Source organism: Pinus tabuliformis, chromosome 1_1 (genome assembly GCF_031772625.1).
Source record: "Pinus tabuliformis cultivar Carrire ecotype Pingquan chromosome 1_1, CPIR1, whole genome shotgun sequence".
NCBI lineage: Eukaryota > Viridiplantae > Streptophyta > Pinopsida > Pinales > Pinaceae > Pinus > Pinus tabuliformis.
The window spans coordinates 694,335,103-694,348,667 of NC_142297.1; the positions used below are offsets into that span (position 1 = coordinate 694,335,103).

Genomic DNA, 13,565 nt, shown 5'->3' on the forward strand with positions numbered 1-13,565 from the left:
AAAGATTGTAAGCCAAAGTTTCAATCTTTTAGAAATGGAACAAATTATTTCAATAAAAGTTAGCAAAAGATAATAAGAAAATAGCATTCTACTTACTGTTGTTGGGTTGCAAGGTCTATCTGAACCTCAGGAGGAGCAAGAGTAGGTGACTCCACAAAATGAAGATTTGGATCCCTATAAAAATAACCCATTATAGAATCAATGCAAATTTTTTAATATAACATTCATATTAGGGAGCATCAGAATCTAAATTTGAAGGCTCACCCTGAGAGCTTCCGTGCCCAGTACAGGAATGGCTTCTCAAAGTAGTAGTTACTTTTTGCAGATATCTCATAGTACTGAAGATTCTTCTTTCTATGAAAAGTAACTTGCTTAGCTTTCACTTGCCTATTCTTCACATCAACCTTGTTTCCACAAAGAACAATAGGAATGTTCTCACACACCCTCAAATTCACAAAGATATTTATCTAATCGGTTCAGGCAGTTGTGCCACCACACAATTAAGGAACGTTCATTTCTACTTAGAGATCCAACCCCTCTGCAAAAGAAATACCTGCAAAGATCTCTGTGCCACGTTGGGACATTCTTGTAAGTCAATCGTGCAGTAACATCAAACATGATAACTTCACATTGCCCATGAATACTGCAAGAAACAAAATCTCAATCAGTAAATAAGAAGGAAACAAATAAATAGAATTGGAAAAACACGGAACCCTCGCCAATTCAATCAGGAAAATGCCAACAGAAATAGGAAAAGAAAACCAGTATTGATCAAAACAACCAATAACAGAGTCTGCCTATAAATTCAAAATTAAACTAAATTAAAATTCAAATAAATATAAGTGGAAAAATACAAAACCCTCGCCAATTCAATGAGGAAAATTCCAACAGAAGCAAGAAAAACAAATTAGTATTGATCAAAACAACCAATAACACAGTCTATCTATAAATTCAAAATTAAATTAAATTAAAATTCAAAATAAAGAGACATAAATGAGTAAAATAGAGTGTTGATAAAAAGGAACCAAAAAAGGGCTCATAGTTGCTCCATTGTCATTGATATTGAGGTTAAAAGGTGTTGCTACTGAACCCACACTACATACATATCAACATGGGAAAATAGATTTGATAAGTCAAAAGTTCTCTTGGGATCGATCCAAGTTTAAATCCATGTAGGACCTTTTTAAACAGAAAGTTGAAAAGGCACCCCAAAAGCTCAAATGTACAGTGCTCCAATCAATAGGTGTCTACTACACCTATAGAGGATGACAAAAAACACTACTTTCGTAAAGGCCCAAGAGACTTGATTTCAAGTGAAAATCAAAATAATACTGGCAAAATACAGAAATGGGAAAATAATCAAACTAATTATTGACGTACCTTAACCACATTTTGTCATTAAAACCTGAGCTATAAAGTTGGGTCAGCATTTCATCCTTGGTTTCTCAACTTGAAAAAGCACCACATCCTCCAAATCATCAAATCATCAATTCAAGTATCATGGACTGAATAAACACTGAGATTCTGGATGGTTGTATTGTGTGCTCATCCACATGGATGTCTTACTTTGGGAACATTTGCAGCAAGAGGCTAGAGGTCCCAATCCTGTGAAGAGCAATCTGCGTACGCCTAATTGATGTAGTGTCTATGCCAATTGACATATAAAAGATTTGTGAGTGTATATTTCCACGGCCACTGGTCATGCTAATATAAAAATTTTTGGATATATATTGTGTGCCAGTTTATTGATTTTCTAATGGTGCCACCACCCTTTATCACAGACTCAAGTAAAACATGTTGATATAAAAAAAAAAAAAAAAGTAAATAAATAAAAAGATAAAAAAATTAAAAATTAAAAAGTAAAAATAAAATTAAAATTAAAAAAAAAATATATATTGAATATATATTGTGTGCCAATTTATTGATTTTCTAATAGTGTCACAACCCTTTATCATTTATCACAGACTCAAGTAAAACATGTTGATATAAAAGTTTTTGGATATATATTATGTGCCAGTTTATTGATTTACAAATGGTGTCACCACCCTTTATCACAGACTCAAGTAAAACATGCTAATATAAAAAATTTTGAATATATATTGTGTACTAGTTTATCGATTTTCTAATGGTCTCACCACCCTTTATCAGAGACTCAAGTAAAATATGAGCCCCTTCATCACAGACTCAAGTAAAGCATGAGCCCCTTTACTTGAGCACATGATGAGTGATGAGACCACTACTCAAAACCTAGAACATCAAGAACATTCGTAAACTTGGGCACAACATATATCCAAAAAATAGTCTCAAATTTAAGCTTCAGGAAAACTCACCGTGAGTTGTTGGAGCAATGTTGAAATAAGATAGTCTGTGAAATCATCGGGAGCGTATTTCCAGGAATCAGCCTCCACAGGGAGCAAATAATTGTTGATGTAGTCGTTGCTTCCGATGGACATTAAATAGATGGATTCACTAAAGAATTTCTCTGCTTTGGCATGCCCGATTTTATTGGAAATGAACATCTTGGTCCCTTGAAACAACTCTATTTGGCTCCACAAACAGAGTCGTTGAATCTACATGAGCATACAGTCAATAGGTGAGAAAATGAAATTAACCAAAAAAAAAAAAAAACGAGAGTGAGTAATGTTGAGTAGTTATTACAAAAAGAAATCCTATTTCATTTAGAATGCCTCCGCCACCCGAAGCATAGTTGACACCTTGTATCAACACGGTGTTGTCATCAGTGGATGGATCTAGGATCGGTGCCGCGATTGGAAAACCTATTTTCTTAACTGCAATATTAGCAACACCCAATCAAATCAATACCTCCAAAATGCCCAATATACAAATAAATATTCACAAGGTGAAACAAGTTGAATTGTGGAAGGGGGATGTAAGAAATACCAACTATATCACAAATGGTTCGGCCATTGGTGTATCTGTCGGTAGGCATTCTGTTACCATAATCAATGCCATACCATGGATAATTGGACTTGGCTAGACTCCATGGCAGGTGATTGTTGTTTCCAGTATCTGATAAAGAGTCCCCGAATATAAAGGATACAGGCTTTATCTCTCTTTCTGCTTCACTTGTGATAGCGTTTAACACCGCCACCATCGTGATTGCCATGAAACATGTACTCACTACCTCAATCACAAGCCTCTCCATTTCTCCCCTCATATACTCAAAATTCTCTGTTGTAATTGTTTTTGTGTTCGAATTACACATCGCGATCCTCTGGTATTTATAATAAAAGGTGGTGATTTTAGTATTGTTGTCTGATACATAGAGTCAAGTATCAATATGACAAGCAATAGACAAAAAGTGGAGGAGGAAGTATTAGAATGAATAATTGTTAAGGTGTACTATTCAGAACAGCTTCCACATAACCACAGACTTGCATGTAGAGGGTGGCAGAGTAGTCTTCATGAACTACTGATATTTTTTACATTGCAGGAAATCATCCTCGCCACCTTCTGTTGGGTCCCTATAATACTAGTGATTACCCCATTACTATTGTAGTTATACCCCTTATTTATATTGTTGTGCCCCTATTACCCACATATTGTTATTTCTGTGCCCCATAGAATCCCTCTATTATTATTTTTGTGGCTTTATATTATTATTGTTAGGTCGGCTGGATTATATTGTGACTCCTTAGATTCCTATATATAGAAAGGAGGTTTTGTCATTTGTACCATCGAAGAATTGTTCATTTATGTAATGTAAAGGAGGTTGCCCCCTCAAAGAGGCTGAATTCTAAGGCGTTGATCTTTCTTTTCTATCTTTTCTTGAGCTGGTTTTATAACATTTGGTATCAGAGCTTTGGATTCTAGGGTTTCGCTGCTCCAAACAGGTCATCGTGGAATTTTCGCTATAACTTTTTTTCTGTGATGTTTCAGAAGTCGCAAAAAAAACCCATTTGAGAAGAAGTAGCGCTAAACCTTAGGTCCGAATTTCAGAGTTTTTCGCTTGATATTTTCGGAGATATGATCTGAGGAAGTTGGTCTTTTTGCATAGTCCTGAATTACACTCAAAATAGGTGACCTGGGGAAAATCGTCATAACTTTCTTTCTGAGCATCGAATTAAAATTTCGTTAGAAGGTAAAGAAAGAGGACGGACTTTAGTTTTCGTTTATATATTTTTCAGAGTCAAAGGTTGAAACAGTGACACGTGGCACATCGTACAAGTTCGCTCTACTGAACTAGTCTATAATCAAGTCACTGTGGGAGATTTTGCATAACTCTTCCTTGGAGAATCCAATTTGGGTCAGACTTGTGGAATTGGAAAGAGGACATAGAGGGCTACTACAGGTCACAAATTCAGAACTAGATAATCATAAAGTACAGAGGTACATCGGAGGCAATATCGAGCTCCTACAAAGTGAAAAAAAAGGTGTGTGGATTTTCTTTAATTTTTTCTTAAGCTTGGTTTGAAAATTTATTTTGAAGGAATTCAAAAGGGCATATTAGAGAATTATTATCGGTAACTGATGCCCTGAGGAAATAAAATGCAAACACCTAGTAAGGAGCCTGAAAGCTCTAGCATGACTCATGAAGAAGAAGAAGAAATGTTATATGATATATCAAAATTACAAGAACAAGTGCAACGAGTGTCACTTGCACAAAAAGCAACAGAATCTAAAATGGATGGTTTAAGGAAAGATATGGAAGCTAAGATGGACGGTTTAAAGAAAGGTGTAGAAGCTAAGATGGATGGTATGGAAGCTAAGGTGAATGGCATGGATGCTAAAATTGATGGCATGGATGATAAGATGGATAAGTTGCTACAAGAAATGGTCACTAAGGGTGAAAGAGTACTAAAGGAAACTCATGATGAGAACAAAAGAAATGTTAATCATGATTCCATAGACTCTAATGTTGGATCGAAGACTCACCATGCTCCAAAAATCGATATGAGGAAGTTTGATGGCAAGGATCCCGCCACATGGATATTACAGATGGAGCAATTCTTCGATCTCAATAATGTGCAAAACACACAAAAGGTACGTATGGAAACTTTATATTTGGAACCAAATCAGTTTGTATGGTATCAATGGCTTTGTTCTCGTAAACAATTTATCACTTGGGCAATTTTTACGGAAGAATTGATAGCACATTATGAGGATACAAAAAGCAACACTTTTTTTAGCCAATTGATAAGTCTCAAACAAAAGGGTTCAATAATGGAGCACATTGAGGAGTTCCAAAAATTGAACATAAGGGTAAAAGATATTCCAGAGGAGCATAGGATTGATGTGTTCATAGGGTCTTTAAAGGATAATATCCAACATGATGTGCGCCTTTGGGAACCTGATTCATTAGAGAAGGCATTCAGGTTAGCAAGAAAAATGGAAAGCAAAATTATGGCAACTAGGAAGCATACCATTCACAACTATAAAGACGGAAGTGTTGTTTCCCATAGTCTTCCACAACCTACAAGGTTGACACCACAACAATTGGAAGAAAAAAGAGCAAAAGGGCTTTGTTACAATTGTGATAGCAAATACACAAAAGGTCATAAGTGTGCTGAGAAGAAATTATTCTACATAGATTGTGAAGAGGAAGAAGAAAAGGAGCAAGAAAGGTCAAAAGAAGAGGATATATTCCAGGAACAAAGCCTAGATGAAGAACAAATAAATCCGACCATATCTTGTAATGCATTGGCGGGAATTACCACTCCTCAAACCATCAAGATAGAAGGACAAATCAAGAAGAAAAAGGTAATAGTGTTGATTGATTCAGGAAGCACCCACAATTTTATTCATTGTAGGGTAGCAAAAGAATTGAATTGCTTCCTATATCCAGCACCAGAGTGTCAAGTGATGATTGCAAATGGAGGAACAATAAATTGTTCTGGAAAGTGCCATAATATCAAGCTATCCATGGGAGAATATGTATTGACTAGCCCAATGCTTTCCATTCCAATGGGAGGTGTGATGTTGTACTAGGAGTCCAATGGCTACAATCCTTGGGTACAATAGCTTTTAATTTTCAAGAACTTTTCATGAAATTTTCTGTGGAAGGAAAGGAAGTTGAATTAAGGGGTATTGCAGGGAAACCAGGAAAGATAATCAGCTCTAATGGCATGACAAAGCTTCTAAAAAAGGAGCAAAGAGGTGTAATTGCACAATTATGTTCGCTAGATGTTTCCACATTGGAATCATCTATTTCTCCAGATCTCCAAAAAGTCCTGGACAATCATTCCAAGGTATTTGAGACTCCCAAAGGTCTCCCACCTATGCGTGATCATGATCATGCTATTCATCTGATTCCAGGAAGTGTTCCTCCAAACATCAGGCCGTACAGATATCCCTATGTCCAAAAAAGTGAAATTGAACGTATGGTTGCAGAAATGCTAGAGGCTGGTATAATTCAACCGAGTCAAAGTTCTTTCTCAGCTCCAGTAGTATTGGTGCACAAGAAGGATGGATCATGGCGCATGTGTCCAGATTATAGGGAGCTCAACAAGCTCACTATTAAAGATAAGTTCCCCATTCCTGTCATTGATGAATTACTGGATGAATTGCATGGATCAATTTACTTCACCAAGTTGGATCTTCGTTCGGGATATCATCAAATCAGAATGAAGATTGAAGACATTTCGAAAACGGCATTTAGAACTCATGAGGGTCATTATGAATTTTTGGTCATGCCTTTTGGCCTTACCAATGCACCTTCAACATTTCAAGGTTTGATGAATTCAATTTTCAAACCATTCCTTAGAAAATTTGTGTTAGTATTTTTTGATGATATACTAATCTACAGCAAGTCTTGGAAGGATCATGTTGAACATGTTGACAAGGTGCTACAACTATTGGAGGAGAAACAATTATATGCAAAAAGATCCAAATGTTTCTTTGGAGTCCAGGAGGTGGAATATTTGGGTCATATTGTATCTCATGAAGGAGTTAAGGTAGACCCTAGCAAAATTAAAGCCATTAAGGAATGGAAAATCCCCACATCCATAAAGCATCTGCGAGGATTTCTTGGGTTGACAGGGTATTATCGCAAGTTTGTTAAGAATTATGGGAGAATAGCAGCACCTCTAACAACATTATTGAAGAAAGATTCATTTTCATGGACTCCGGAAGCAACAAAGGCCTTTGAACATCTTAAAGAGGCAATGTGCCAAGCACCGGTCTTAGCTACACCGGACTTCACAAAAACCTTTATTGTGGAATGTGATGCTTCAGGAAATGGAATTGGTGTTGTTCTAATGCAAGATGAAAGACCCATTGCTTTTGAAAGTCGTCCAATCAAGGGAAAGTTTTTAAGCAAAGCTATTTATGAGAAGGAAATGTTGGCAATACTCCATGCACTTAAGAAATGGCGACCCTACCTAATGGGAAGACACTTCAAGGTAAAAACGGATCATGATAGCCTTAAATACTTTTTAGAACAAAGATTATCCTCTGAAGAGCAACAAAAGTGGGTCACAAAGATGTTGGGTTATGACTTTGAAATCATCTACAAAAAAGGGAAGCAAAATGTGGTGGCAGATGCACTCTCAAGAAAGGATGAGGATGTGGAAGCATTGTTGTGTGCCATTTCTATTATCCAACCAGATTGGATAAACGAAGCAAGGGAGGAATGGAAGAATGACGAAGAAGTGTGGGCACTTATTCGAAAGCTACAACAAGATTCCAGTACTTCTGATACATTTAGCTGGCAAAATGATTCGTTATGGTACAAAGATCGCTTATACCTCTGTAAGAATTCCCAGCTAAAACAAAAGATTCTTATGGAATTGCACACTTCTCCCTTAGGAGGGCACTCAGGATTTTTAAAAACTTACCACAGGGTTAAGAAGGAATTTTTTTGGGATGGCCTTAAATCAGATATTCAAAAGTTTGTGGCGGAATGTTTGGTTTGCCAACAAAATAAAGTTGAAACAATTAAGACACCGGGTCTATTACAACCTTTATCCATTCCAAGCCAACGTTGGGAGGAGGTTTCAATGGATTTTATCACAGGTTTACCCAAGTCTGAGGGAAAGAGTGTCATCATGGTGGTAGTTGACAGACTTACCAAGTATGCACACTTTTGTGCATTATCACATCCATTTAAAGCCAGTACAGTTTCTACTGCATTTATGGAAACAGTTCAAAAGCTACATGGAAACCCAAAGATTATTGTAAGTGACAGAGATCCCATTTTCACTGGAAATTTTTGGACAGAATTATTTTCTTGTCTTGGTACTCAGTTAGCTCATAGCTCATCTTATCATCCTCAATCTGATGGGCAAACTGAGATAGTAAACAAATGTTTGGAAGGATATCTTCGTTGCTTTGTATCTGATAAACAGACACAATGGGTCAAATGGTTGCCTCTGGCTGAATGGTGGTATAACACTTCCTTCCATACAGCAACAAAAATGACCCCATTTATGGCACTTTATGGGTATCAACCACCATCCATCACATCATATTTAAGAGAAAATTCTAAGGTTCAGGCAGTGGAACATCACATCGAACATCAACAACAAGTCCTCCAACTCTTAAAGGATAACCTCGTGTTGGCACAAAATAGAATGAAACAACAGGCAGATCAACATCGCAGTGAAAGAAGTTTTGATGTAGGTGATTGGGTATTCCTACGGCTACAACCATATAAGCAAATGTCCCTAAAGCAAGCTAAGAAGGATAATAAATTATCACCAAAGTATTATGGTCCGTACAAGGTGTTGCAAAAGATTGGTACTATGGCATACAAATTGGAGCTTCCTGCAGCTTCTCGATTGCACCCAGTTTTCCATGTTTCATGTTTAAAGAAGGTTATAGGCGACAAGCTCCCAGTTCAAACAATATTGCCAGAACTTGACGAGGAAGGAAAAATTATATTGGAACCGGAAGCAGTCACAGAAACAAGAACTCGACAGCTACGAAATCGATCAATTTCAGAGTATCTTATCAAGTGGAAGAACTTATCCGCTGAAGATTCCACATGGGAGGATGAGAATTTTATGCAGAAGTATCCAGAACTACTCAAGCGTTGAGGACAACACTTTTTTGAAGGAGAGGGGCATGTTGGGTCCCTATAATACTAGTGATTACCCCATTACTATTGTAGTTATACCCCTTATTTATATTGTTGTGCCCCTATTACCCACATATTATTATTTCTGTGCCCCATAGAATCCCTCTATTGTTATTTTTGTGGCTTTATATTATTATTGTTAGGTCGGCTGGATTATATTGTGACTCCTTAGACTCCTATATATAGAAAGGAGGTTTTGTCATTTGTATCATCGAAGAATTTTTCATTTATGTAATGTAAAGGAGGTTGCCCCCTCGAAGAGGCTGAATTATAAGGCGTTGATCTTTCTTTTCTATCTTTTCTTGAGCTGGTTTCATAACACCTTCCTTATTCCGTGTCATATGGACAGGAGGTATAATTGTGTTTACAACCTTAGATTGCCAATATTTACGTAATGATCCACTACCAAAGGCTTTCTATGCCTCTATAATAGCCCGCACCAAGGCTAATGAAGCAGACACATCAGATGGGATTTCCATATGTACTATAGAGAGGGACAAAGAAAGTACTGGAGACAGCTTGTCCTAAAAAAGAATGACACACGTAGCTCAGAAAGTTAGGAGGATAATAAAAGCTACAGGAAATATAGAGGGATCAGATATACGGATATATATGGAAATGGTAGTGAGAAAATCCTATCAAATTTTGTTAAGTGGAAATTTTTGAAAGTTGAATATTTTCAGGAAAGTACGTACAACCTTACGCACTAATGAGATATATATATGTGCAAGGGTATAAAAATTGATAGAGCTAATTTAAAATTTAAAATTAGCTGATGAAAGAGATCACGTCATAGCCAAAATGACGGTTAAGAAAGTCATACGGAATGTGCCAACCCATGTGTCATGAGTACCAAAACATGAAAACTCGAGTCCATACCATTCCAGAGAATTCCAGAGCAAGGAGTCGGAAAATCGAAACCTTACCCGAAATTAACCCCAGAAAAACCAGGAGAGCTACAAACCTAAGGACCCATCTAGAACCCTGAACCTAAGAGCTTTCCAAGTGAAATGAAAATGGAAAATCCTTAGACTGTAGCAAGAAATATGCTGAAAAAAATACCATAGTATCATGGAAATTAGGAACAATCAGGACAACAGCATATACAGCTATAGCATATACACCAGGAATTCCCTATTCTACAGTGAGCATCAGTGCATGACTAGGAAATAATGAAATGGTTTATAAATATTGTGCATGAGAATTTCGAAACAAATACTTCCTTAAATATCAGGTAAGAACTCTGCAATAGTAATTCTAACCAAGCAAAAATCATTTCAGCTTTACCATATCAATTGCAAGGAGTAAGGAACCACTCAGACTGAAACTAAAAAACCACAGAGAGGATATGGAAAAACTTAAATATAGGAGCACAACTCATCAGATACAGGAAGGAGAACTGATACCATACCTCTGTGCTCCGCGCGAGGCCTTCATTGCAAAAAATAAAAGCCTGAACCATCAATACCGCTTGCAAATCCAGACCCAAAAAAGAATGCTCCTCTTCAACAGGAAATCTTAGAACCGAAATAATACTGATACTCACTTAAATGGGGAAATAAGGTTATCAAATACCCATCCGAAGCAGAATTAAGATGACCAGAACCATACTTTCTCTTGATATACTACAAAGAGTAAGACAGAAAGAAAAGGTTCAGTCCATGCTAAACATGGACAAGAAAAGAAACCCACTCAAGATGATGAGAAGAGGATTAAAAGCGGCAGACATCTATAATCATGCAGACTCAAATCTATGGTCATGGATGCGAGTAAGGAAAAAGGTGAAAGTTCAATGAATGAAATGAAAATGCGAGAAAGTCCTGCAATTGTTAGGCCATAACTAGTATGCGACGCGCCAAAAAAGATCTAACCAATTTAGAATCATACCACGTGCCAGGCAAAATAGAAAGGGAAAGGCCATACGCCAGACTAAATATGGCCACGCGCGGCTACAAGGATAAAAACTGAGATACACTCATCTAGATAGGAAACATTAATGGTATACTAACTAAACCAAAATGATGTTATGAATCATGAAGACATCTTACCTGAGAAACAAAGGACATGCGTAGGGTAGCTGGATATAGGGAATGCCATGCATAGAGACATGGGTTGTAGCCATAAATCAAATGCAGAGAGATATTCCACATTCAAAGTCACGCGCCGAGAGATGGTTCAAGGCATAAGGCTTCGCACAGAGCAGCAGAGTTCTCATGTTGTGCTTCAACTTCCATTTTCACTCAAACAACTTTATCCATCGCTGCGAACCATTGAAATCCTACAATTGAAGTCATAGAATTAGACAATGAGAATCTTTATTACAATATCTCCCACTTCCAAAACTCGCTCTGGTTAGTATTGGAGCTTTGTGAAAATTTCTTTAAATAGTCACAAAGTAGCGCTCAGAAATAGAAAACTAGGTTTCCTTAGAGAAATCTTGGAATAGGGCTCAATATTAATATAAAATTATCCCTGGACTACTAATGAAATTACCTCAAAAAATAGTGAAGATTCCTTGATTATGCCAATGAGTTTAGCCACAATAGAATCTGAAATTATTCCATAGAGGTGATTCAAATTAGGCCTCAAAATAGGTAAAAAAGCTCCACAAAAAACCTCAATTATACTCCTCAGAAAACCCACAATAGCCTTAGATCAATCTTAATAGCTCACAATGGAATTCATCCTCATCCATAGGTGAATGCGACTATTCCTCACCTACTAGAATAGAGATAATTCTAGGATTGGATAAAATTTCAATGCACTCCAAGGAGATGGAAAGCTCAAATATAAAGTGGAGAAATCTTCTAGAGGGGTGAACATCATCCTAACACATGGCGCCGACATAGACAAAATGAGACTTGAATTTTTAAATTTTGGAGCCAAAAAAATCATCCTTAAAAGCTGACATGGGATTCAAAGTATTTAATCTATAATCCCTTTACAAAGTCTTTCTTTGTAAGTTAAAATTAACTAGCATGATCCTTAATAATCCCAATATTAATTTTAATCAACCATTTGAGAATAAGTTCCATTAATTCACCACAACATCAATTTGCCTTCATCAACTCATTTTGGGGATATTTACCATACTTTTGAGGCACTAAATTTGATCAAGCATATCTCATCAAACATGTGGAGTTATGTGGCATTCCACCTACCATTGGAATTGACACGATGAGGAGAATCAAATGAAGATGGTCTTGGACCCAAAAACATTGATTCTTGCATCCAAATTCCTAAATGCAGAGTATCATGGCTGCACTACAACGGCTTGCTTTCTTCTCTTCCTTTTAGGGTTTTGTGACCATTGGGTATTCCTATCAATGCAATCCATAGAAGGATATTAAGAGTTTTTCAAAGACTAAGGTTGGGATAAATGACAACAACATTCAACAATTGATTGCGTCAATTATTTGATTAAGCCATCTACATATGCTATAGTTCTAACTATATCCATCCATTTATATTTAGACTGAGATAAGACAATAATATAATTGTGATCTCTATTTTCTAACACATTTATATAACTTTTTTTTTTAGGCTATAAGTGATGGGGGATTTTAACTATTGGCCTAACGTAAGGGGTGCCTTAACAGTGGACCCATTAACCATCAATCCAAAGCTAAGTGAGAAAAACCTTTCTATAACTTAATGTTGATAGATATTATTAATTTGTTGATTTTGTGTATAACCATATTTATTCTTAAATGTGCCTATAGATAACTTTTAAGGAAACCCATTAGATACCTTTAATGTTAATCAACCATTTCAGAATAAGTTCCATTAATTCACCACAACATCAAGTTGCCTTCGTCAACTCATTTTGGGGATATTTACCATACTTTTGAGGCACTAAATTTGATCAAGCATATCTCGTCAAACATGAGGAGTTATGTGGCATTCCACCTACCATTGGAATCGACACAATGAGGAGAATCAAATGAAGATGGTCTTGGACACAAAAACATTGATTCTTGCATCCAAATCTATCTCGATGGATAAAGCTCGTTTGCCCGGATTTTATCTTTTGGCCCTAGGATAGAGATACATTTTGATTGAATTAATAGAGATATTTTTCAACCCTCTTTGGTAGGGGAAAACTAAGCCCTGGTTCTCACAAGTCAAAGCCCTATGTCAGACACTATTCTGAGGCCTAGAGAAGCCTTTGTTAAGGATCTTTCATAATAAATTAGGGGGCTATGTTTTGAGTCTCATTCAACCCTCTATGGAATTTAATATAAAACTACTTCATTCATTATAAAAAAAAATTAGTGGCATCTTAATGAGTGTAGGAATGTGGTTTCATTTCAGACCTCCTAAGGCAGCTTGAGCCTATGTTTCAAATATTTTTGGGAGGGTCTTGTACTTCACTAAATATTCCCCCTCTCACTAAAGTGGGGCATCCATGTGTTCTCTTATGTTGGATTGGATATTGGAGTGATGTCACTTGAAAGGGTTGTTCAAAGTTCTTTCTGAGGGTTGGATCGAGGCCTAATTAGAGGTGGGTCTAATGATCATTTATTAT

At 36.7% G+C, this 13,565-nt stretch overlaps 1 pseudogene; it reads right to left on the reverse strand.

Annotated features, from left to right (window-relative positions):
* Nucleotides 1–2,309: 2,309 nt before the first annotated feature.
* LOC149215327 (GDSL esterase/lipase At1g74460 pseudogene) lies at nt 2,310–3,166 on the reverse strand (annotated as a pseudogene).
* Nucleotides 3,167–13,565: the final 10,399 nt, after the last annotated feature.